This window comes from Erythrolamprus reginae, chromosome 9 (assembly GCF_031021105.1).
Source record: "Erythrolamprus reginae isolate rEryReg1 chromosome 9, rEryReg1.hap1, whole genome shotgun sequence".
Lineage (NCBI taxonomy): Eukaryota > Metazoa > Chordata > Lepidosauria > Squamata > Dipsadidae > Erythrolamprus > Erythrolamprus reginae.
In genome coordinates this window covers 23,908,377-23,932,740 of record NC_091958.1, presented here as the reverse complement: position 1 = coordinate 23,932,740, position 24,364 = coordinate 23,908,377, and the positions used below count along the sequence as shown (strand labels likewise).

Genomic DNA, 24,364 nt, shown 5'->3' with positions numbered 1-24,364 from the left:
AGGAGGATTCTCCTTTTATAAAGATCTATGTAAGAGATCCTCTATTTATCCTTGAGATTGTAAAAATAAGACCTGGCTTCTGAGCATATTTGTTTGACATAAAATCCCAAGAGGCTGATAAAGAAGCCTCCTCTTCCTTCAGGATTTATTTAAGTTAAAAGTAGGTTTTGCTAATTTGAAAAGAATAACATGCTAGCAGGCCACTCTGATTCAAGAGCCAATTTGAAGCTGCAAAAGCCTTACTTTCAAATGAAAGAAATGTTGCATGCTACCAAAAGCAAGCTTTTACTCTGTGACTCTGTATTCTAATTTACAGATATTCTACAATGCATGTTATAAACAAAAAGTTATGAATGCACGGTTACATCTTGCAAATGTAATGGCAAAGGGAAAGATAAACGACTAGTTAGAAAGTCAGAATTTTTTCCGTTGCTTTACTCTACCGATTTCTTATCCAATTGCCTCTATCCCCCAAATTTACAAATCAGAAACTACAGCTGAGAGATAGTTAGTCATTCAAGATTGTTCACGATCATATACTGAATTTGGAATTGAAATTTGGATTTCTGGTATTAGTATTCTGCCTGCCTAGCTACTTATGAAGCCAAGGCACCCTTTTTTCCCTTCTAAATTTATTCAACTTCTATGCCGCCCAATCCCGTAGGACTCAGGGCGAAAATAGAGTTCCAGTCCATCAAGGATTTTTTCCCCTTGTTTTTGCTTGGCATTGAGACATAAAACCAGAAACAAATCTTTATCTGTGTTTCTGTCATTTGTACTTCAGAGTGTCTGTATACACCAGTTTCCCGTTTCCAAAAATCTACAAAGCTTTTTATAGAATGCATTTTCCAATTTGCAAAATGACCAGCGTGTTTCCACAAATATAAGCTAGTGTAACATAATCTTAGACAATGTAAATTCATAAAGACCTTTCAGAGGGTCAGGAGTAATAACAGAATAGCTACCTATTGCCTCTGTGTGCCCCTTGCTACAAATGCACTGAAAGCAATTAACCAACGAAAGGTTAGGTGTAGGATATATTTTGTAGATCAAAGGAAATCGCTTTATTCCCCCTTCAAAAAAAAGCACAGACATTCATTTTACTCAACATTTATGCAATTTCCTTCTGGATCTTTGTCTCTATTCTTTCGGAATGTACAATTCTAGCCTATTCAGTATCTTTAAAGATGCCCACCATTTCTCTTGTCTTTTTCTTCTGATTGGCCTTTATATTGTCCGTATGAATGCTAGGACGCACCCACACCCACCCACCCACCTCTTTGTTAGCTTGTTTATCATATTCATACTAGTCGCATCACAAGATTCTCTAAACGTTAAAGGTGATTGCAACCCACCACTTTATTGGTTTATCAAATAACAAGCGTGCAAGAGAAAATAAGTTAAATGAGGGGAAAATAAGGGAGGGAAAGAGATAAGAGGAAAGTGTAGGATGGAGAGGAAAAAGAACAGCATTGACTTCTGACCCCTTTTGGTGCAGTGGAAAAAAGATAGTAACTTGAAACCTCAGTCTTTTCCTTTTATATAATAGTATCACGCTAGCCATTCCTGTAACTACAAAGCTATTGAATCTGCAAAACTCCAAATCAAAGTTTTGGGGTTTTTTCCCCCCCTCTCCACCTCAAGCACAAAATCCAGAAACGGTTTCCCCCCAAAATATAAAGGTGATTGCAATCTAGGAATAACTTGGAATCGAATGCGTTTTGAAATTCCTGTGGGAATTTAAAACAAAAAAAGAAGGGAGCTTTGATATTCCATAAAGGAGGGCTGGAGAAAACTGCCATTTGTCACTGCCTTTGTTATTCCCATTAGGTCTGCACGATGTTTCAGGGACTCTGTTCCAACAAGGACCTTTCGGAGCACGAAGGGTGGGAAACTTTGCCCCTTAATTCCATGTCTTTGAAAGCGACTCGTGTCCTTTCGAAGCTTTCTGCCAGTTGCAGGGTGGGTCTTGCCTTGGCATTCCTGCAGCCTCCGAAGCAGCCTTTTCAAAAGAGGGTGCATACAGCTACCACCGCCGTGTTGCATAGAAACCGTCATTTATTGAGTTTAAAGCCTGAGAGTTTTCTACCGTATGCTATATGTTAGAATGTTGTCAGAATTGTAAATGTACATTTGTTCCACCAAATGTTTCACCTCCCATTTTTGCCTTAGTTAATTGAGATAATTATGTATTGTTGTAGCGCAGAGTCTCAAAGAGGTTAATTTTATGCCTATATGAGAATATTTAGCAAATGCATGTCGCCCCCGATAGAAATTGCTTAAAGGTAAGCATATTAATACTCTCCCACCCATATATCTCCACTGTCTTTATTTAATTCTTTGCAAACTATTTTAAAATGCTAGTTTGGACCTACGAAGCCTGAACTGGTCCCGAGCCTAACAATATTCTACCTGCTTTAAGCAATCAATTTAATGTAGTGAACCTCCCATTTCTTTTGAGAACCACTTCGAAACAAAGTCACGTAGAGGTATGTTCTCAAGGGGAGACACACAAACACACACACGCTCCCGGCGTGTGTCATTTTAGCATAAATCCGAATGGCTTCATTGGAAATGGCCTCCTTTCCACAGATCAGCCACCTTGTCCCTTGCAAAGAGCCGATATCGGCGTTCCGTCTCTTTGCCCGTCTGCACAAAACGAACAAAAGACAATACGAGGCGGTTTGGTTCTTTTCTTGGGGCAGGTGAAAAAAAAAAAAGAGAGAGAGAGAGACGCATCAATTATGAGTGTAATGCATTAATGGAGGGCAGAGAGCCATTAGCTGTGCTTTGTAAAATGCTTCCAAGCCCCCCCACCCCACCCCACTCCCCGGCCTTGCATCCGGCATCTTTGCAGTTACATCTGTTAACACTTTGATGCTCCTTGGAGCTGGGGTGAGGCCGGGTGGAAGAAAGAGGGGGAACACCCACTTCTCGATTGTTCTCCGGATTTCTGCATTGTCATGATGGTGCCATCACCTGACTTTTGGTACAGCCTGGCCTGACTTGAATCGTGGGGTGACTGGCCATCTCAGCCACTTCATCGGTTTGCCTCCCACCGACCGCCCCCCCCTTTCTTCTTCTTCTTCTTCTTCTTCTTCCTACGCATCCTTGTATCTATGTCCTTCCTCCAGAAGACAATTTTCTACTAATAATGACACTAAGCGCAGGGAGGGTATTTCCTCTCTCCCCCTTCTTCATTTGTTAATTATCTATAGAACTCCATTTTATTGTTGTCGTTACGGGCGTATAAATCTCTCCCTGCCCCATACATTCTGTGTCTGTGATGCGTTGCACATGGTTTTATTTTTCATTTCTTGTGCATTTCCTGCAGCATTGTTACCTCCATGTATTCCTTCATGTCTGCCTGCCACGCCACTGTGTGTGTGTGTGTGTGTGTGTGTACACATGGTTGAAAGGCACCATATTTATTATTCGGCGTCGTTCGGCAACAACACCCCTCGATTTGAGCGTGCATTTGACCAACATGGCATCCACGCCACAACAGTGCAGGCATCTTGCCTTAATGAACAAAGGTGCCAATTTGCACACACACTCACACCCAGCCATCGTTCGGGTGAATGTATGCATTGTGCCTGGGGTGTATATGTGTGTGTGTAGGTGTGTGTCTCCTGCAACGTTTTTAAGATGGCAGAGTGCTCTCGCTCTGTCTCTGGATGCCGAGCTACCTCCGCATTCCAGCTTCTTTGCGCTGTGCAAAATTCTCGCGGCGCCCCGTTAAAAAAAACAAATAAACAGAATAGCTTCACAAAAGTGGTGTTACAAAAATCTGCGGCCACAGCCCTGCACCTCTGGTGCAGCAGGCGCATTTTCCACATTAACCAAACATGACAGCTGAAATGGTTATTAAGCATGCAAGATGTCGGAAGTCATCAAAAATTCACATCAGAGTAATTGCAGCGACTGGGTGTGTGAGTGTGTGTGTGGGGTGGGTGGGGGAGTTTACTTGGGAGGAACGTAAGCCGAATCTTTCCCTTTGCTTGCCTCCCATCTCCTTGCCTTCCTCCCCCCCTCCCCACCCTTAAATCTTACATGGTACATTCCACTGACAATAAAATATCCTTCCTCTAACCTATAGACACTCTATTCCATAACTGGTACCACACCAGTTCCTCTCCTCGGTCTAGAACGCCCCCGAGCCAAATGCCGTAGATGCTTGACGGCCAGTTGTGTTCATCTGTGAGAACAGCTGCCTTCTTATTGTTTTGCTGCCCTCTTTGCTGTCTCAGCTAGATCAGAGCTGGAGGAGGCTTTATTTCCCCCTCCCTTTAAGAAGAAAAACTGAGCATTCGTAGCAGAGGAATCGAGCCGCCTAAAGAACCAGATTCCAGGCATTTAAAATATCGCAGCTGCGGCTGACCCATAAAAGGTTGGTTATTGTTTCAATTCTCTAATAATTCTTAGATTAGGAAATTGCTTCTGTAATGTATGCATGTGTATCTATCTATCTATCTATCTATCTATCTATCTATCTATCTATCTATCTATCTATCTATCTATCTATCTATCCACACGCACACACATATATATATATTAAAAAAGGCTTAACAGTTCAGCATCTTCCCTATTCGAGTTACAAAGAAACCACTTTAAAATGTTTAAAGGGAAATGGGAAATTAATATAGGAGGATAGCCAAGGATGTATTTAAACGATCGTGATTTTTTTGGACGTTTTTCCCAACCTTTTTAATAGCTGCAGGGTGGGGCATCTGTTGTCTGCTTTTAAAAAGACCCCCACTGGACTTGCTTTTAAAAATGTAATAGCAGTCAGAAGTATCAAGTTTCTAGGGGATATCTTGCTGGCTTTATTAAAGATAACTCCTATCATTGGCTAAAAGGTATAGAAAAGACGTTTTGTGTCTGGGTAAAATGGGTTTACAATGTGAGTTGTGGTCAAATTGTAATTGTGTCTTTATTTTTAGATAATCTTGCTTTATACAGTACTTTCAAAGGTTTTCTTGGAAATGTCTTGTGTTTTAAAATACAAAGTTCACACCTGATCTTCTGGAATTGTTTTTGGCTTTGTGAGCAGAGTAAATTCTTTTTTTTCTTATCTTCTGTTAAGTGAAAACTATGGAAACAAATGCATGTGTTGCTTAGTGATCTTTAATAATATTGGATGTAAGGGATAAATCAGTCCTTTAAGCTTTAAATTTCCCAGCCATTTAAAATGATCCAAGAAATATATTATAAGTGTTGTGACTGGTTGATGTGTGTGTGTGTCTATAGATAGATAGATAGATAGATAGATAGATAGATAGATAGATAGATAGATAGATAGATAGATAGATATCCCAGGTTTTGATTGCTGTTCCATCAAGCGAACTTAGGAAATTTTATTTCCTCCTTAACATATTTTATCTTGATGAATAAACTGGACTGAAGGAGGACTTTCCATTTTAGACCACTCCTGGTAAGAGAGAGGGAGAGAGAGAGAGAGAGAAAGACCAGATTTAGGACTCTCGCTTCACTTTGGAGACGATGCTTCATAGACAGGAAAAGTGCAGATTTGAATATTTGCTTTATCACCTTTCCTTCTTCTTGTATGAATAAATAAAGTGTATGTGTGTGTGTTTACATATGTATGTATGTATGTAACATATTTTTGCTGATAATGAAAAGGAATATATATATATATGAGAATGACAACTTGGTTTGACAAACAGGTGCCATGCAATCCAACAGTTGTGTAGGTGTGCTTAGCCTGGTTGAAAAGGGCATTTCCAAAGAGCAGTCAGTTCCTCATTTTCACCAAAGAGAAAAGACAATGAAATGCACATGTAAAGATGGAAGGACTCATTGCCACTGTCCCTTCCGTGGGAGACGTCTCGATGATTCCTGCAGTTTTTATGCTGTGTTTTTCCAAATTATTTTCCTTTGTTTGACGTGGGTGGGAAACCGTATAAGGAAAAAATACGACGGGGAAAAAGATGCTTATTCTCTTTCGGAATCACTTATAGTAGTTTTCTTATTGTACAGTCTCAGCTGAAGGTCACAAGTCTCATTTTGTGTCTACTTCGCCTATTTCGGTTCATATTTCTTTGTGATATATCATTTGCACATTATGGAGGAAGGGGTTTTTTTTGTTGGTTTGTTTAAGAAGCACATACATAGAGGGGTGTGGAGATGCATACACTTACGGGAGTAAAATGGAAACCTTTTGTCTTTGGTAAGCTTTTTCCATATTGGTCTCAAGTGGAAAAACTTTAAATCTCCTATTCCATGATCAAAATTGCATTTCTTTCCTTAAAGCTTTGACTATTTAATAGATGTATATCATCTTCTATATCTTGGTTTGCTGGCATAAATCTTTTTAAAACAGGAATTGTTAACATGTGTGAATTACTGGTAATGTAAACGTTGTAGAGCATTTTAAACAGTGCTAGAGTATATTAAAATTTCTCTGTACTTGTAGCATTTTCTGGTTTTGGAGAGAGCAAAAAAAGAACCCAACGTGTTAACATCTGTGAAAGTATATGTTCCAGTTTTAGAATTAGTACAATTGGTTTGGGTTTAAAGCAAAATCTAAACTGACCACCATCTGTTTAAAACTTTTTTTTAAGTCAAGAGAAATTTATGCCTGCTTAATGGAAGCAATATTTATTTTACAAGCTACGCAAGTCAGTCTTAACAGACGAACTATTAATTTGCAGCAGTATTCTTGCAATAATCTATAATCGTTTGAATCCAGACTTTTCAGAGGGGGGTTTACTGCATCACTTCAGATGGCTTTAAAAAAAACCATATATATAATGTGTTACACACACACACACACACACAGAGGGTACTTTATTTTTCTACACACCTTTCCTACAAGCTCAACCAGTGTAATTAAGGCTTTTGTTCTGGCTCCCTCTTTGTTATGCCCTTCATTTGCACCGACCATAGCAGCCTATTAAAATAAATCTTTGGAGCCTCAAAAGTTTGAGGGTTGCAAGAATCCCCTCCGGTCCTTTCTTCTTCCCAAAAGAACCCCTTCCCACAATCGAGGATTGTCCAAAGTGCTGCAGTGAGTCTACCCGGGTCGTGGGTTTTGCCATTTTTATTTAACTTAAGTTATCCTATTTCGATGCTCGCTGCCGTCGTCGAAGGAGGCTTCACGGAATCAGGCGTTGCCCAGTCGGTGTGCAGATGCTGAGCTCTCGAGATGTGTACACAGTTGCTGGTGATTGGGTGTGTGTGTGCTACACACCATGCCAATCTTCCCTTTCACAAGAATCTCGAATGCTTCAGCTGCAAACAGGTTACTCTGGGCTCCGAGGGAAAACGAAGGGTCATATTTAAAAACTGCCATAAGCCTCGAAGCTTAAAGGAACCCAAGCTTAACGAGTGGGTGGAATGGACAAGGGGGAAAAAATTGATATGGAACACATATGTATGACATGTTTAAGAGAATGGGGGGGGGGGGGGGTGTTATGCGAAGTTCCGAACTCTGCCCACGTGCAAGAACATGCGTGTGCTATCAAAATCAGCCTGTAGAAGTGAATTGTGCTTTTTTTAAAAACAAAAAAAATGAAAAGGTGTAAAAAGTCTTCCTAACTGAGAACTCCAGAGATCTCGGTCTTAAAGGGGGAAAAAAAGTGGGAGTGAACATGGCAGAGAGCGAAGAGGGATTTGATTTTCTTTTTTTAAATCTCAGAAATGTGAGTGCAGGGTCTGCTGCAGCGTTAATTGCGTGGGTGGTGGGTGGGCTTCCCAATGAAATAAAATGAAATAGTGGGGTGTGTTATGCCACTCAGGTCAAACCTACCGCAACGGAACGGCAAAAGTCTCGCTTCGATCCGTTGGCATCCAAACGGAGAGCCTCCAAGATTCCCTTCTTCAATGACTAACTTGTTGGCATCTCTGCCGTGAAACAAAGAGACCTGGTAAAATTTGCTGAACTGTGTCTTCCGGAAGGGAAAGCAAGGAATCAAGTCAATATTTCCCTTTTCTTCCTTTTCCAGAAATGCGACCTGCTTTAATGGTGGTATAGGGTGGGGCACGGGTGGAGAGTGGTCCTTCCACTTTCTATATACCTGCATAAAGGGTATTTATTTCCACATGCCTCCCAAACTATCTCGACTGCGCAGAATTAAGGCGGGGTCCTTATAGATCAGGCGTTGACTTCCTGCCCCTCCAAACTTAAGTAGCAGGGCTCAACGTAACCAGCAGGAACGAAATAAATCGGAGATGCTTGCAAAAGGAGATGATTCTTCTTTCTCCCACCCCCCTCTGTCTCCCCCCCCCCACACCCATCAAGGCACCAACTGTACTACTAAAATGGCAGCACCCACACCATAAAATGGCATCACAACGCCATAAAATGGCATCACAACGACTCGAGCTGATTTAGGGCGTTCCCCTGCTCATTTAGAGAAAGATGCTCTCGCTGGTTCAGATCACGTTGGCTCCAGATTCAGAAAGAATTCCTTTAATAAATTAATAAATGAAATAAGGGGAAAAACTTTTTAAATCTGGTTGGTGAAGAATGATTCTGAAATTATTACTCAATTATGCCCCTGAAATTATTACTCAAGTTCTGGCATTTCTCAGTTCTGAGAAGGTGCATTGATTAACGCGATTGGAATTGGTAGGATTTCCCTGAATTAATTTTGATTAGCAGCCTTATACATCAAATGGTTATCGCTTCTATCACTATTAACGTTTGGCTGGAGAAATCTGAGGAAGTGCTAATTACGCCTGGGCATTTGCCCAAGGATTATATTTTGTGGCCATTCATAAAACATGTATTTGGTTGAAAGTATAATATGAATGCCAGAATGGCTAGTCCAGAAGATATGAAGCATGGTTTGTTATCACGTTGCATTTTTCTGTACACAGAGGGTGGCTTACAGAGCTATGGGACATTTCACAATTTTTAAAACACAGATTTCTGTGTTTATCCTCACTGGACGCAGCTAATACTAAAAACATTTAGTATCTCAGCTCAGAGCAGTTTATTTCTGAGAAATTTCAGAATGGTTCAGAAAACTCCGAACCAGCTGGAAACTTTTGTTCTGATAATATTGTCTTATATGGATTTACTCCAGATTTAGCTTCGTATTAATCCCAAATTCAGGTCTGGACCATGAATTAAAATTTAAGAATTCCAAACCTATAGCTTTCCAGCCCAATTGTGGATTCTCCATCACTGGAAGCTTGTAAAAAGAGACAAACATCCACTTGTCTGAAATGGGGTTGGGTCTCCTACTTAAGCAGGTGGTTGAACTAGAAGACCTCCAAGGTCCCTTCCAACTCTCTTATTTTATTATTCTGTGGTAGATAAATTGGTTATCTTTTCTTTTTTGTTTCTGAATTCCAAGCAGCAAACATAACTGAAATTTTAAAGTGATTAGTCCTCAAGTACTGAGAAAAGTAGAAATTGGGGATGTTATTGGTTAAATATATTTATGTTTTGTCGTTTAAAAAGTTTACGCCGCTCCTTCTTTGGAATACCATCCCTTTCATTTCGAAATATAACGTCTTCCTTCCTCACATGGGTATTTTTGTGGGAGAAATGCAGATGGAGAGCCCTAATGTCTGGCACCCAAATTCACAAACAAATCGAACAAATAAATAAATAATATTGTTGTTCTTTTTAGCAGGGTATCAATGCAAAACGAAACACCTGGAGTAGAGTAAAACAAAGGGTGCTAAACAAATCCTTAGCAGCCATTTGCATGATCCACTCACACACTGTGAACATTAATTTATTGGTTTTATTTATCAAAATCAGGGGGAATGGCGCCTGAACAAAATTGCAAAGGGAGGAGGAGGAGGAGGAGACGATCGGAGACTGAATAATGTTATCAATTTTGCCTAAGTGAGAGCAGGGACTTTAATTAGCCAATAAAACAAATCTGTTATAAGCCTTGCGATCCTACCTTCCCTCCCTTTCCCGACCCCCCCAAAAGCCCCCGAGGGCAGCTTAAATAAAACCGGTGAATAAAATAAAGGAAACAAAATGGCGTCAGCAACCATCCAGGAATGTTGCCCGGTGACAGTGCTAACCATTTAGCGCCCCCTCTGGCTAAATGATGATTTTGTGTGCCCAACCAATTCGGGGGTTGCTGTTCCCCTTGTTTTGAACGGTCCGAGTCATTCTTGGCTGAAACAGACGACTTAAATTCTGAGCTTATTAGAATATGATTTTTTAAAAAAAAATTAGGGATTTTAGGTCAGTTATTTAGTTAATTAATTAGACTGCCACTGTAATTTATTGTTTTTATGATATGTTGTAAGCTGCCCCGAGTCTTCGGAGAGGGGCGGCATAGAAATCCAATAAATAAATTAAATAAATAATAAATAAATAAATATAGTTGACGTGAACCTTTTGGGCTCAGCGGGTCTAAAATTTGGAAAACGCCCAACTCGATCCTGCAATCCCATGCGCACCCGCCCGTCTATATTTGTTTGTTAATTTGGAAAAAAATACTGCACACAATGCTGCGTGGTGCTACCGTTAATACAATGAAACATGAAATAATTACCAACAATGAAATAGGAGTGAAATAATTTTCGGAAGGTCTGATGGCTGTGCGAGAGCACACTTCTTTTATACACGGCCTCCAAAAACTGAACGAGAACGGGTGTGGTATTGCGTATTGTTGGGTGGTAGTAAATGCTGACGTGCCACACAGATCTTCACGATGTGTCACTTTCGATGTGCGTGTCATGGGTTTGACATCATGGCTTATACAGTAGCTGAGGAGTCTTAAGGAATATAAGCTGAGATGTATATGTCACTTAGTGACTCTTTGATATTACAGTGTCATAGAAATAAGTGACTTACAACCCTCCTACTCTTACAAACAATAGCTGTGGTGGCACAGTGGTTAGAACGCAGTATTGCAGGCTAATTCCGCTGACTGTCAGCAGTTCGATCCTGACTGTCTCAAGGTTGACTCAGAAAATGAATATACCTAGAAATTAAATTAGAATGACCCTAAAAAAAGACAATGGAGAATAAATGGTGGTAGACCTAGATGACAAAATTAAGTTTTGAGGAGGCAGCATTAGATTAATAGCATATACCCAGAGTAAAGAATTACATATATATAATTGATATAAAAATAATTAATTTAGAAGAGAGACCGACAGTTTAAAAATGTATGGGAATATATTACCAGTCTGTTAAATATGAAATGAACCAGAATAAGAATCACTCAGAATGGTTAAGAGGGAGAAAGAGGAGGAAGTAGAAGAGTCTTTGGAGAGTGGCAGCATAGAAATCCAATTAATAAAGGCAGAAGAGAAGGAGGGGAGGAAAGAAGGAAGGGGGAGAGAAGGAGAAAGAAGATAGAAGGAAGAGATGGAGACTGATTCTGACCAAACTAGGAGCAAAGCATAGCCAAGGCACTGAAATAAAAGGGAAATTAAAACTTCTCTCAAACTGTTGAGGTGGTAGCTAGTTTAATAAAAAAAAACGGACCAAGGAAGACATGAGAGCAGTCTTCCAATATCTCAGGAGCTGCCACAAAAGAAGAGGGAATCAAGCTATTCTCCAAAGCACTTGAGGGTAGAACAAGAAGCAATGGGTGGAAACTAATCAAGGAGAGAAGCAACTTAGAACTAAGGAGAAATTTCCTGACAGCTAGAACAATTAATCAGTGGAACAGCTTGCCTCCAGAAGTTGTGAATTCCTCAACACTGGACGATTTTAAGAAGATGTTGGATAAGTATTTTTCTGAAGTGGTGTAGGGTTTCCTGCCTAAGTAGGGGGTTGGACTAGAAGACCTCCAAGGTCCCTTCCAACTATGTTATTATATTAATATTACCTGCCCAACACTCTTTAGAGCAGGGGTGTCAAACTCAATTTTATTGAGAACCTCATCAAGGTTGTGTTTGATCTCAGAGGGCCAGGGTGACAATTTCTAGGCTGGGTGCTGGCAGCTTGACATCACTGGTGTTGGGATGCCTGTGGCCACCCAAGTGCTCTGCCAGAAAAAAACGGTCTCCTGAGCTCCATTTTCCGCTGTGACAGCCTCCTGAAACCCTCTCCCAGCAAAAACGGAGCTCAATAGCAATAGCACTTAGATTTAAATACCGCTTCACAGTGCTTTACAGTCTTCTCTGTAAAGTTTACAGAGGCAGCATATTGCCCCCAACAATCTGGGTCCTCATTTTATGCCTCGGAAGGATGGGAGGCTGAGTCAACCTGGAGCCTGGTGAGATTCGATCTGCCAAGCTGCTGGCAGCTGGTGATCAGCAGAAGTAGCCTGCAGTACTGAACTCTAACCAGACTCTAATCTCCTGCACAGCTTCTGTCCCTCTGGTGGCTCAGGTGGTCTGAATGGTAAAAGAAGAAGGAGACTGTTGGCGTAGTTTGCAATCCAGTTGTTTATCCTGCAGGTGTAATGCCCAAACTCTTTGGGATAACCTGCAGGTGCTTAACTTCTGGATCCTCCCCAGATGCAAACAGGTCTCCTTGATCTCACCTGCATTTCCAGTGGTGCAGCTGACATTCTAAAAACTCCATGCATAGTTTGCTCAGCCTGATTTTCTCTATGGTAACAGGTGGAAGCAAGTTGTTGGTGTTTTTTAAACACGGAAATCCGGCAATGTTAAAGAAAACAACCCTTTCCAGGAGGGTCTTTGAAAATGACTCTGCCAGTTGATCTGCGGGGACCTGCTTGAGCCATTCCATACTGGAGGTGGCTGTGGAGTGAAAGAAACTCTGCCTCTATCTCATTTGCATTTTGCTTGCTTCCTTAGCCATCTTTGTTAAATTTAAAGTTGATATCCATTTGTTTTAACATTTTAATGTCTTGCATTGTTGTTTTTACCTTGTAAGCCAGCTAAAACCACCTGTTGGCAAAATGTGTGGCATATGGATGGATGGATGGTTAGATAGAGATGATAGATAGGTGATAGAAGGATATATATAAGGGTGTGGCTAGCTTGAAATAGATCTATAGTAGTCTCTTCCTTTTCATTATCAGCAAAAATATGTTACACACATGCACGTACACACATATATGAGAGATAGAAAGACAGATGGATCATAGATGATGATGGTGATAGATATATCTGTTTAAGAAAGATAGACAGACAGATAGATGATAGATGGATGATAGTGATGATAATTGGTGATAGAAGGAAGAAGATAGAGTAGATAGATAGATAGATAGATAGATAGATAGATAGATAGATAGATAGATAGATAGATAGATAGATAGATGATAATGGTGATTTATCTATTTAAGGTGGTGGATGGATGGATGATAGTGATCATAGGGATGGTAGGTGATAGAAGGAAGAAGAGATTAGATATATGTATGTATGTAGGTATGTAGGTAGGTAGGTATGGTAGGTACGGTAGGTACGGTAGGTACGGTAGGTAGGTAGGTAGATAGATAGATAGATAGATAGATAGATAGAGATAGAGAAAGATAGAACATATATATATGGATGATAGTGATGATAGCTGATAAAAGAAGATAGATAAAGAGATGGATGATAGATAATAATGGTGATCTATCTATTTAAGGTGATAGACAGATAAATGGATGATAGATAGGTACCATAGGTAGGTAGGTAGGTGGTAGCTAGAAAAGGATCCTAATCAAATTTAAAATCCAATCTGACTTCACATTTCACTTTTCAGTTGTAAAATCTTGGTTTAAAAGATTTTCATAGGAATTATATCATTTATTCTGCAGATATGATTTGGCAGTGCATATCAGCAGACAACTAGTAACTGACAGTTTTTTTCCCCTTTTAAAAATTGAGCATAAAAAGCATATTTACTGTCTAATTCTAACTGAGGGTCCATTTATTTCCTGGGTGATTGCCTATGGCCTCCTCAGAACATTTTCATTTGTCATTAGGAAGGCAAGCAACTCATCTGCATTTTAATAAACCCGAAAGAGAAATATCCCCACGTCAAAATCAGGCGTTTCTTCAGATTCTTCCCCTCTCTCCAACCTCACTGACATTTCGAGAATGACCTTTTCAGGATGCTCGTCTTAAAACATTTCAATCTCTCGGCAGCTCTGGCTTCTGTTTTCATTTTATTCGATTTCCTAAAGAGTTGGGAGCCAACCCAACCAACCCATAAGGAACGAATACCTTGTACGGCTAATTTTATTTTCATGCATCTTAGAGTACAGATACAATTAGATGAAAAATGTAATTAAGGGAAGTAGCTCTTACTACACTAGCTACTTTCATATGCATTAGCATTCAGATATGCGCCTAAAGAAGAATGCAAAAGGCTTAAAAGCCTACAAAACAATGTGGAGACAATTATTCCCATTCTGTGAATCTAAAATTTTAATCTGGTTATTCTGAATGGCTTTGCCTTTTTCTAAATACTGTTACAGGGGCCTGTTGCCTATCGCTAAAGAGGAAATGCACCCACAGCAAATGAAAACAAAGAGAAGTGTTTTGGGGAAGTGTAAATATTGCCGTAAATATTGCTATAATGGGAAAATTGCTCTCTGGTGACCAGTGTGACTTGACCGGGAGATTTTAAAGACTTTGCTCCAGTGCGCCAGTTTTAAGAACCGGTAACACCAGTGGTGGGAGGTTCTTTCCAGCCTCCCAGAAGGCTGGTCTACCCACCAGGAACACTTGTGTTCTGTCCCAGTGTCGAGCTCCCCAAAATAAGATGCACACTACTGGATTAATTACTAAAGATTTTACTATTTACAAAAGTCTTAGGCAGATTGAGTCTTTTCAAAAAGAAGGTAAAAAGCTTCACTGCACTGATTATAAAGTCTTTATCAGCTGGCCAGAGTCCCAAGAAGAGATAAACACGACAGTAATTACCAAGTTGAAACAAGATTCAGTGGCATAGGCTTACAGAGGTTGGGTGGAAGCCCTGAGCTAATTACTGCAGCCAAGAATGTGGTTCTTTTAAACATAAGCCGAAGACACATGCTGCAAGAAGATTTCTGGAATGAAGTGCGTTGTTATCTGCGCCAAAGCATCGTGTGACTTCCCCTTAAATAGCGTGACCCAGTAGCCAGCAGTGCTACTCTCAAGGAAGCCTCCTCCTGAGTAACCACTCATGCCTCCTAGAGGCCCTGTGAATCCTAGCATCAAGAAGAGTCACGCATTTCAGGAGGTGCAGAAGACCCTGGTTGCTCTTCAGCCTCTGATACCACGATCTCTTTGGTGTCAGTCTTGGATGCCAGGAACACAGGATGCCTGTACTATCTCTGAGCCCTCTGGGTCCATTACTAATTGCGCAGGACGCGAACGGGCCACAACAACTTCTGTGCATGCGCAGAAGTGTCATGAGTGTATGCGAGCATTGCACATGAACTGGTAATATTTAGAACCCACTACTGCCATGATGTCAAACCTACGGCACTCATGCCACAGGTGGCATGCCGAGCCATATCTGAGACTACAGGAGGCGTTGCCTTATGTCAGCCCCAGTGTGCATGGACAGCTGGTTTTGGGCCTTCTGGAGGGCAGGTGGGAGGTCGTTTTCACCTTCCTCAGGCTTCAGGTAAGCCTCTGGAGCCTTGCAGGGCAAAAAACGGACCCAACGGGCCTACCGAAGTTCACAAATAAATGTCTTGTACCATTGGGTCGTTTTTCATCCTCCCAAGGCTTCAGGAAAGCCTCTGGAGCCTGTGCATGGCAAAAAATGGGCCCAACAGGCTTGTGTCATACGTTTAAGCAGGGGGTTGGGCTAGAAGACCTCCAAGGTCCCTTCCAACTATTCCATTCCATTCCATTCTATTCTATTCTATTCTACTATAGTATTTTTTTTAAAAAAACGTTCTCTCAAATCTCCTTCTCAAGGAGAGCACAGATCAACAGTTGTTTTGTCATATTTGGTCCTTAATTTGAAACTTTGGCGTGAAACCTGGTGCTCTCTGTCTGAGCTTGGTTGTCACCAAAGTTGCATTTTTCAAAAGGCAGCTAGAGTTTTGTTTCTTCCTTTCGCTTCTCGTCTAAGAAGCTACTTCAGAACACCTTCAAGGAAAAACAAAAGGAGGTCCGGTTTTGAAAAGCACCTTTGGTTCTGAATCTTTTTTGACATGCACAGACACACAAAAGCCTTCTCATAATGACAGACCGAGTCTTCTCCAAAGTGTTTGGAGACGTGGGTTTTTTCCCTTTGGCTTTACTCTATCCGGGCTGCAGAGTAACGAATAAGCTGCCTGTCACGTAGAGTGTGAATTGGCCCTCTTCTGACACTTTGAAGGCTATGAATAGGATTGCCAAGAAAATCCTGACTCTGCGGCAGTAAATTAGTAGCTTCAGGCCGCAAGCTTCACTCCAAATCAGTGGCAGAGAGGAAGGGGGAGACTTAAGGCAGGTAGTGGATTAATCATCAGAGCGATATGAAAAGGGGAATGTGGCTGTGGGTGGTTCCAAGAGAGATCTAAGGACCGTAAAGAAAAGACATTTAACCATTGGACACAGAAACTTTGCAAGCACAGCTCTCAAAATTCCGGCGAACTATTGCTTTGTAAAAACGCCGAGTAGCTGGATTTAAATAATCAGATTAGAGAGTGCAATAACGTTTGGATTTCAGTCATGAGCAATGTATGAAACATGTTCCTGGATTATATAAACTATGCTCAGAGGTGGTATTCACTTACTTTCCCTGCTGGTGTCAGTCCGAAGCCATCGTTTGATTTGGAGACTTTGGCCTGCCACATATTGGCATTAGCATTTAGATTTATATACCGCTTCATGGTACTTTTACAGCCTTCTCTAAGCGGTTTACAGAGTCAGCCTATTGCCCCCAGCAATCTGGGTCCTCATTTTACCGACCTCGGAAGGATGGAAGGCTGGTTATGAGATTTGAACTGCTGAACTACAGTTAGCAGTTAGCTGAAGTAGCCTGCAGTACTGTACTCTTAACCACTGCGCCACTCCAGCTCCTATTAGGGTGTACAGGAGGTGGACAAAAAAATGGAAATGCCTTGCAGCTCTTCCGTGGAATCCAGATTTGCGAAGCTCCCTTCGAACAGTTTTTGTGGAAACTGGGTTCTGTACGTGTCTATTGAGCTCTGCAGTGATTTTAGGAGCTGCGGTCTTGCAACCCGCTCCAACAATTCACTTTAGAGTCCGACAGTCTCTCTCAGACAACTTCGACTTTCGACCAGACCTGTGCTTGGCTGAGGACGTTTTCCCGTCTCTTTCAAAAGCAGTCATTACTTTTGAGACATTGCCTCTTGAAACGCCAAACATTCGGGCACTTTCTGTTACACTTTGGCCTCTTTGAAAGTGTGAGAGGTCTGCCATTTCTATAAGGTTATAACCAATTTCCTTAAATTTCTGTTAAAAAAAAGGTAGTTTAAAAAAACATATCAAATAACATAATTTTTTTTTAAAACATTAAAATATGTCAGGTTTTGATTGATTTGAACATGTTCAAACATTATGATGCTAAAAAGTCAAGTGTTTTGTTTGTCCACCCCCTGTAGAATGTATTAGTGCTGTGGGAATTTGGGAGGAGCTCCTGCACGAGGGAGTTAGAGATGTAGCCATAACAAATCCTTTCTAGAGTCTCATATTCATTCATTCATTCATTCATTCATTCATTCATTCATTCATTCATTCATTCATTCATTCATTCATTTATTAGATTTGTATGCCACCCCTCTCTGTAGACTTGGGGCGGCTCACATCAACAATAAAACAATTAAGACAAATCTAATAATTTAAAAACATTTTAAAAAAACCGTTATTAAAGCAGACATATACACAAACATACCATACATGAATTGTGTAGGCCCGGGGGAGATGTCTCAATTCCCCCATGCCTGACGGCAGAGGTGGGTTTTAAAGAGTTTACGAAAGGCAAGGAGGGTGGGGGCAGTTCTAATCTCAGGGGGGAGCTGGTTCCAGAGGGTTGGGGCCGCCACAGAGAAGGCTCTTCCCCTGGGACCCGCCAAACAACATTGTTTAGTCGACGGGACCCAGAGAAGGCCAACTCTGGGACCTAACTGGTCACTGGGATCCGTGCAGCAGAAGGCGGTCCCGGAGATATTCTGGTCCGATGCCATGAAGGGCTTTATTGGTCATAACCAACACTTTGAATTGTGACCGGAAACTGATCTGCAACCAATGCAGACTGCGGAGTGTTGGTGTAACATGGGCATGCCTTGGGAAGCCCATGATTGCTCTCGCAGCTGCATTCTGCACGATCTTAAGTTTCCGAACACTTTTCAAAGGTAGCCCCATGTAGAGAGCGTTACAGTAGTCGAATCTCATATGAGATGCTATTTGGAACACTGACGACTGGTTTGCAAATGTGAGTTCATGTGGCCATCCATGCATGCGCTTTGCTTGTGCATATGCTTTGCACCCATGTATACGCAGCTTCAAAATGTGCCTAAATAGGACGGCATAGCACCGGGGCAGGTGGACAGAGCAAGTTGCTGCTACCAGTTTGCTCCAAACGGGTCCGAACCGGCTGAATACCACATCTAGCCATGCTACTGAAAGTAGGTAAATGGGAAATGAATCTTTGGGAAGTACCAGCACTTGAAAGCAGCGACAATGTAGGGTTTGTTTGAATGCTTGCATTTGGATGACACCTAGGTTACTGAGGCTACGCCTCTCAAGTTTGGAAATCTACTGTATTTCCAATAATAATCCCACCAAATTCCAAAAGTGAATTTAGGGTGTGTCAATTTTTTTCAACTTTTAATTTCCAAACATTAGGGGTGCTCAAAAATTGTGACATACCTTGGGGATTGTAAAAATATTTTGGTTACTTTAATTTTAATAAATTACTCAAGACCCACCTTTACCGCCAGGCATGGGGGAGTTGAGACACCTTCCCCCAGGCTTTTTTATATTTATGTTTGGTATGTATGTGTTGTTTGGTTTTTTGAATATGATAGGGGTTTTATATGCTTCTTTTTAATATTAGATTTGTTCCGCCATAATATTGTTTTTTACTATTTTTGTGAGCCTCCCCAAGTCTCCGGAGAGGGGCGGCATACAAATCAATCAATCAATCAATCAATCAATCAATCAATCAATCAAATAAATAATCTATCTATCTATCTATCTATCTATCTATCTATCTATCTATCTATCTATCTATCTATCTATCTATCTATCTATCTATCTATCTATCGGTAGATGTTCTTGGCAAGTAACTACATAAATATCATAACTTTTTAACATTGTGTTTGTTTGTTTTGAATACTCCATTGTGTCCTGCTTCCTAGGAACGGAACAGACTGTCTACCTGCAGCTGTCTGTGGCTGCACATTGGAGAGAAGATGGAGGAGATGGAGGGCGGGGTTAAATGCATCACCAGTTTGGAATCATTGCACAGCCACAAAAGACCCATGCACCCCTCACTCCCATGAATTACATTGATTCTTATCTTGCACCATTTTAGCTTGTACTATTAGTTGCCCAGATTTTTGTGTATGGGAGGGAAGAATACACATTTAGTGTTTTGAACTCAGCTCCTGTTCCCGGTTGTTTTTGTGTTGCAAGCTAAATAGGGGCTGGATAAGGGTTAACAGAATTCACGGGGGAACGGAAATGGGTTTCTTGTGGCTGCTCAATGATTCCAAACTGATGACATGTTTAACTCTACCCTACCCTCCAGCTCAAACTGCTCGTCCTTCAGGAGATTAAGTTACCATTAGCTTTTCTCCTTATTACAGTTTCCTTATGAAGCTGTTGAGGAGTCCACAGTGTACCTTAAGCAGAGATGGAAAGTGACACTGCTAATTTTTGAAACATCTAATCCAGCTCCAACCTTTAAATTTTTGAAAGTTGAATGTTGCAGCTAGGTTCACATATTACGTTTGGTTTTATAATAGGTGAAGAACACCATTTACTACTTTTCTGCTCTGTGGACATTTTTACTGTTCCCTTAAGGGCTTACAATGTCTGCTAAATTTCACAATATGACCAATGATCCCGGGTTATGCTGGTTAATCCTTTCCTTCCTTCCTTCCTTCCTTCCTTCCTTCCTTCCTTCCTTCCTTCCTTCCTTCCTTCCTTCCTTCCTTCCTTCCTTCCTCCCTCCCTCCCTCCCTCCCTCCCTCCCTCCCTCCTTTCTAGTTCGGAGAACCACTAGCAGAAATTTCGAGTAGTTCAGAGAACTGATAGAGAGAATTTTGAGTAGTCAGGAGAACCGGTAGTGGAAATTTTGATTACTTCGGAGAACCAATAGCGGGAATTTCGAGTAGTTCAGAGAACCAGTAAATGCATCTCTCACTGGCCCCGCCCCATCTATTTTTGGTTCCTGAGTCTCAGCTGATCAGGAGGAAGTGGGAATTTTGCAGTATCCTTCTCCTGCCACGCCCACCAAGCCACTTCCATAGAACCAATAGTAATTTTCCTTTGTATCCCACCACTGATGTGTCCCATTATCACCCTCTCCGGGACTCGGCTGCAGCTGTCTGTCTTCTGATTTCTAAAAAATGCCCGTGGCATCTACATCGGCCTACAGAGGCATCGTTAGCCATGCGAGTTATGTTGAGACAGATTTCCATTCATTTTTTTTTAAAATTAAGAATGGAATTTGGTATGGCAGGAACCTTGCCGTGTGCCAAGGAACCTATTGATAGGCATATTATCACATCCGCATGCCTCTCGATGGGAGCCCCAGTGGCTTAGGAGACAGTTAATAATTTTCAGTGACCATGCTTCCTGCCCCTTTGTTCATATTATTATGGAAAAACAAAAAGCGGTGATTTGATGGTAATGCCTTATTTCACTGCAACAGGTAGCATCGGTAGTCAATGCTTATTTTTCTTTACTTTTCCCTACCTCCTTGCCTTTTCCCTTCCCTCCTCATTGCTCTTTTACTTACTGTTTTATTTTGTACTTTACAATCTTCTCTATGTAACCAAGCTTAGTACACAGATGCCTTACCCTCTGGAAACAAATACTTTGGGGGTAAGACCCCTAGCATCCCTTGGTGAGTGTGTTTATGTTCCAGCATAACTCTAGAAGGCCTGGGCCATTAAGGAGAGTGAGTGCGGCGTCCTAGAGCGCATGAGAGTGGGAAGGAAGAGGGCAGGGATGATAGAGTAGGGGGAAGAAAGGCCCCCTCCCAATGGCCTCCCTGTCAGACAAATGCTTCAATTTACGGGACCGGCTTCTGCCTCACACATCCAAACAACCGATCAGATCACACAGAGTTGGCCTCCTCTGGGTCCCTTCAGCCAAACAATGCCGGCTGGCGGGACCATGGGGAGGGCCTTCTCTGTGGTGGCTCCGGCACTCTGGAACCAGATTCCCCTGGAGATTCGCACCACATTCACTCTCCTGGCCGTCCAAAAACCCCTAAAAACACAGCTTTGCCAGCAGGCCTGGGAGGGTCAGTGAACACCAATACCTTGCTCCGATCTATTGATGAATGATTGATGGATGAATGTTTTTTATTGTGGAGTTTTATCTTTGTATTCATTTTATTGTTGTTTGCCTCCCTGAGTCCATGAGGAGAAGGGCGGCATACAAATGCGTCTAAATAAATAAGTAAGTAAGTAATTAAGTAAATAAACAAATAAATGAACAAAGTCTATAAATACCTGGAAGGAACCCAGATAGTCCTCGACTTTCAGCCATACATTTAGTGGCCATTCAAAGTCACAAGGGCACCAAAAAAAAAAGTGATTTATGGCAACTTTTCACACTTGCAACACCTCCACGGCGACCTGATCAGAATCCGGTTGCTTGGTCACTGGCATGGACTTATGACGGCTGAAATAATGTCCCAGAGTCACATCATCTCCTTTTTTGTGATATTCTTGACAAGCAAATCAACAGGGGAGGCAAATTCATTTAGAGATGGTGTTATCCACTGAACAATTGCAGTGGAGAAAAGTTGTAAAAAGCTGGGACAAAATGTTCTTAATCACTTGCTTGGTGGAGCCGTGGAAATTCTAGGCTCAGTGGTGGTTCGCATGTCGACGACTGCCTGTACCGGCATCTTTGTCGGTCTGCTTTCCATGAGGCTCACACACAGGAAATGGAACAACAGCAGCAACTGGGAAAAAAAAGAGCTGAGATCAGAATTGATTATAAGCCTCACAATCCTTTGCCTTCACCATCAATAGGTTTGCATTTGGTTTGTGGCCTCTGAATTCAACACATTAACAGCTGTGTCAAACTCACTCTTGCTTTTAAAGCATTTCTTCCTTAGTGTGGTAACGGGGCTTTTTTCAACAAGTTTTATTTCTTTTTTAATCAATTTTGTTATTTTCCAAGGTGGGGGCTGCTTTGCTTACCCGATATCGTCCCTTATAAAATGGGAAAGGGAAACAACAAATTATCCAGCCTTATTAGAATATAGAAAAACAGGATTGGAAGGGACCTTTGGAGTTCCTATAGTCCAGCATGGGTGCCACAGGTGGCATGCAGAGCCATATCTGCTGGCACACAAGCCGTTGCCCTAGCTCAGCTCCAATGTGCATGTGTGTGCCGGCCAGCTGATTTTTGGCTCGCTCAGACTCTGGGAGGACGTTTTTGGCTTCCAGAGAGCCTCCGGAGGGATGGAAGAGGGCGTTTTTATCCTTCTTTGGCTCTAGGGAAGCCTTTGGAGCCTGGGGAAGGTGGAACACGAGCCTACTGGGCCCACCAGAAGTTGGGAAACAGGCTGTTTCTGGACTCCAGAGGGTCTCCGGGAAGTGGGAGAAGCTATTTTCACCCTCCCCAGGCCATTGAATTTTGGGTGTGAGCACTCGCACATGCGCAACAGTGCACACACACACTCTTTCAGCACCTAAGGGAAAAAAAGGGTTGCCATTACTGTTATAGTCTAACCCTGTGATGGCAAGCCTGTGGCCCTGAAGCCTCCCGGGTGTGAAAAATGGCTCAATAGGCAAATTTGAAGTCAGTTTCCCCAAACTTCCGGTCTGCCCATTGGGCTGTTTTTCGCACTCCAGAAGCTTCAGGAAGCCTGAAGGTGAAAAACAGCCCAACGAGGGGGAGCACGCGCAGGGATGTGCGCATGAACAGTGTGGCACGCAGGGAGGTGTTGGTCTGGTGGCACAGGGATCCGCTAGTGTGGACACACCATCCTATTTTTGGCACGCAAGAAGAAAATGGATTCGCCATCACTGGTCCAACCTTTTGTTCAACCAGGAGGCTCCTGTAGAATTGGTTTCAAGGACTCCGTTTTTATAACCATCTTTTCCCCAGGGGTGACATATTAACAACCCAGAGCGAAGAAAATTAAGAATCGTTGGAATTTGGAATTAGGATGGTGATCAGGATTTATCACTTGTTTATTTATTTATTTATTTATTTATTATTACTTGGATTTGTATGCCGCCCCTCTCCGAAGACTCGGGGCGGCTCACAACATGTAAAAGACAAATCATAAGTAATCAACAATTTAAAATTTTAAAGATTTAAAAAAACCCCCACAAACTAACAGACTCACACACAAGCATACCATATATAAATTCAACGTGCCCAGGGGGGGGGATGTTTCAATTCCCCCATGCCTGATGGCCAAGGTGGGTTTTAAGAAGTTTGCGGAAGGCAGGAAGAGTAGGGGCAGTTCTAATCTCCGGGGGGAGTTGGTTCCAGAGGGCCGGTGCCGCCACAGAGAAGGCTCTTCCCCTGGGGCCCGCCAACCGACATTGCTTAGTTGACGGGACCCGGAGAAGGCCCACTCTGTGGGACCTAATTGGTCGCTGGGATTCGTACGCCAGCGGCGGGTTGCTTGGTTCGGCCTGGTTCTGCGAACTGGTAGCACCGGCAATGAGAGGCTCCGCCCACCTGCCAGGGAAGCTCCTATGCATGCGCGTGCGCTTGAACTGGTAGCAAAGGGTTTTAGAACCCACTATTGATGTATACTGTGAAGTTATGCACAGGGGACAAGTTCTTTGGCCAATAAAGAGTTCTGCCCTGCCCTGTCCTACTCGGTATAATGTTAGTTATGACTGTTTCTAGCTTCAGCAATATAGTCCATCCACTTGTCCATCCAGAATAGAATAGAATAGAATAGAATACTTTATTGGCCAAGTAGGATTGGACGCACAAGGAATTTGTCTCTGGTGCATTTTTATAATATTATATTTGATAAGTCATATGTTTTTTCCAAATGTTTGCACATCTTAAGGAGCAGCCAGTTCCTTGGCTAAACCATTCTCTTCCAGTTTTTAAATTTATTCCACATGGTTAGGGAGACTTATTATCTCGGTTCATCAGTCGCCCTCCTGTTTTTCATCAAGAGTTCTTGTAAGTGGATGGAGGGAGGAAGCAGAATCCAAGTCCAGAAATAAAGAGAAATGAAATCAGCACTCAACTACCAATAGTGTATATGGTTTAGTTTGCTACTTTTTTGAAAGGAGACTGACCCATTTCAGTGCCCACATTCACTTTACTGGCATTTTCCTCTCTCTCTCTCTCTCCCCCCCCCCCCACATTAAAGAATGTTCTCTTTGAAGCAAATGGAAGC

General features: G+C 41.9%; 1 protein-coding gene across 1 annotated transcript in view; it reads left to right on the top strand.

Moving 5' to 3' along the window:
* NUP93 (nucleoporin 93) overlaps positions 1–24,364 on the top strand; it is a 160,871-nt gene that overhangs the window by 81,425 nt on the left and 55,082 nt on the right. The gene's annotated exons all lie outside the window — the stretch shown is intronic.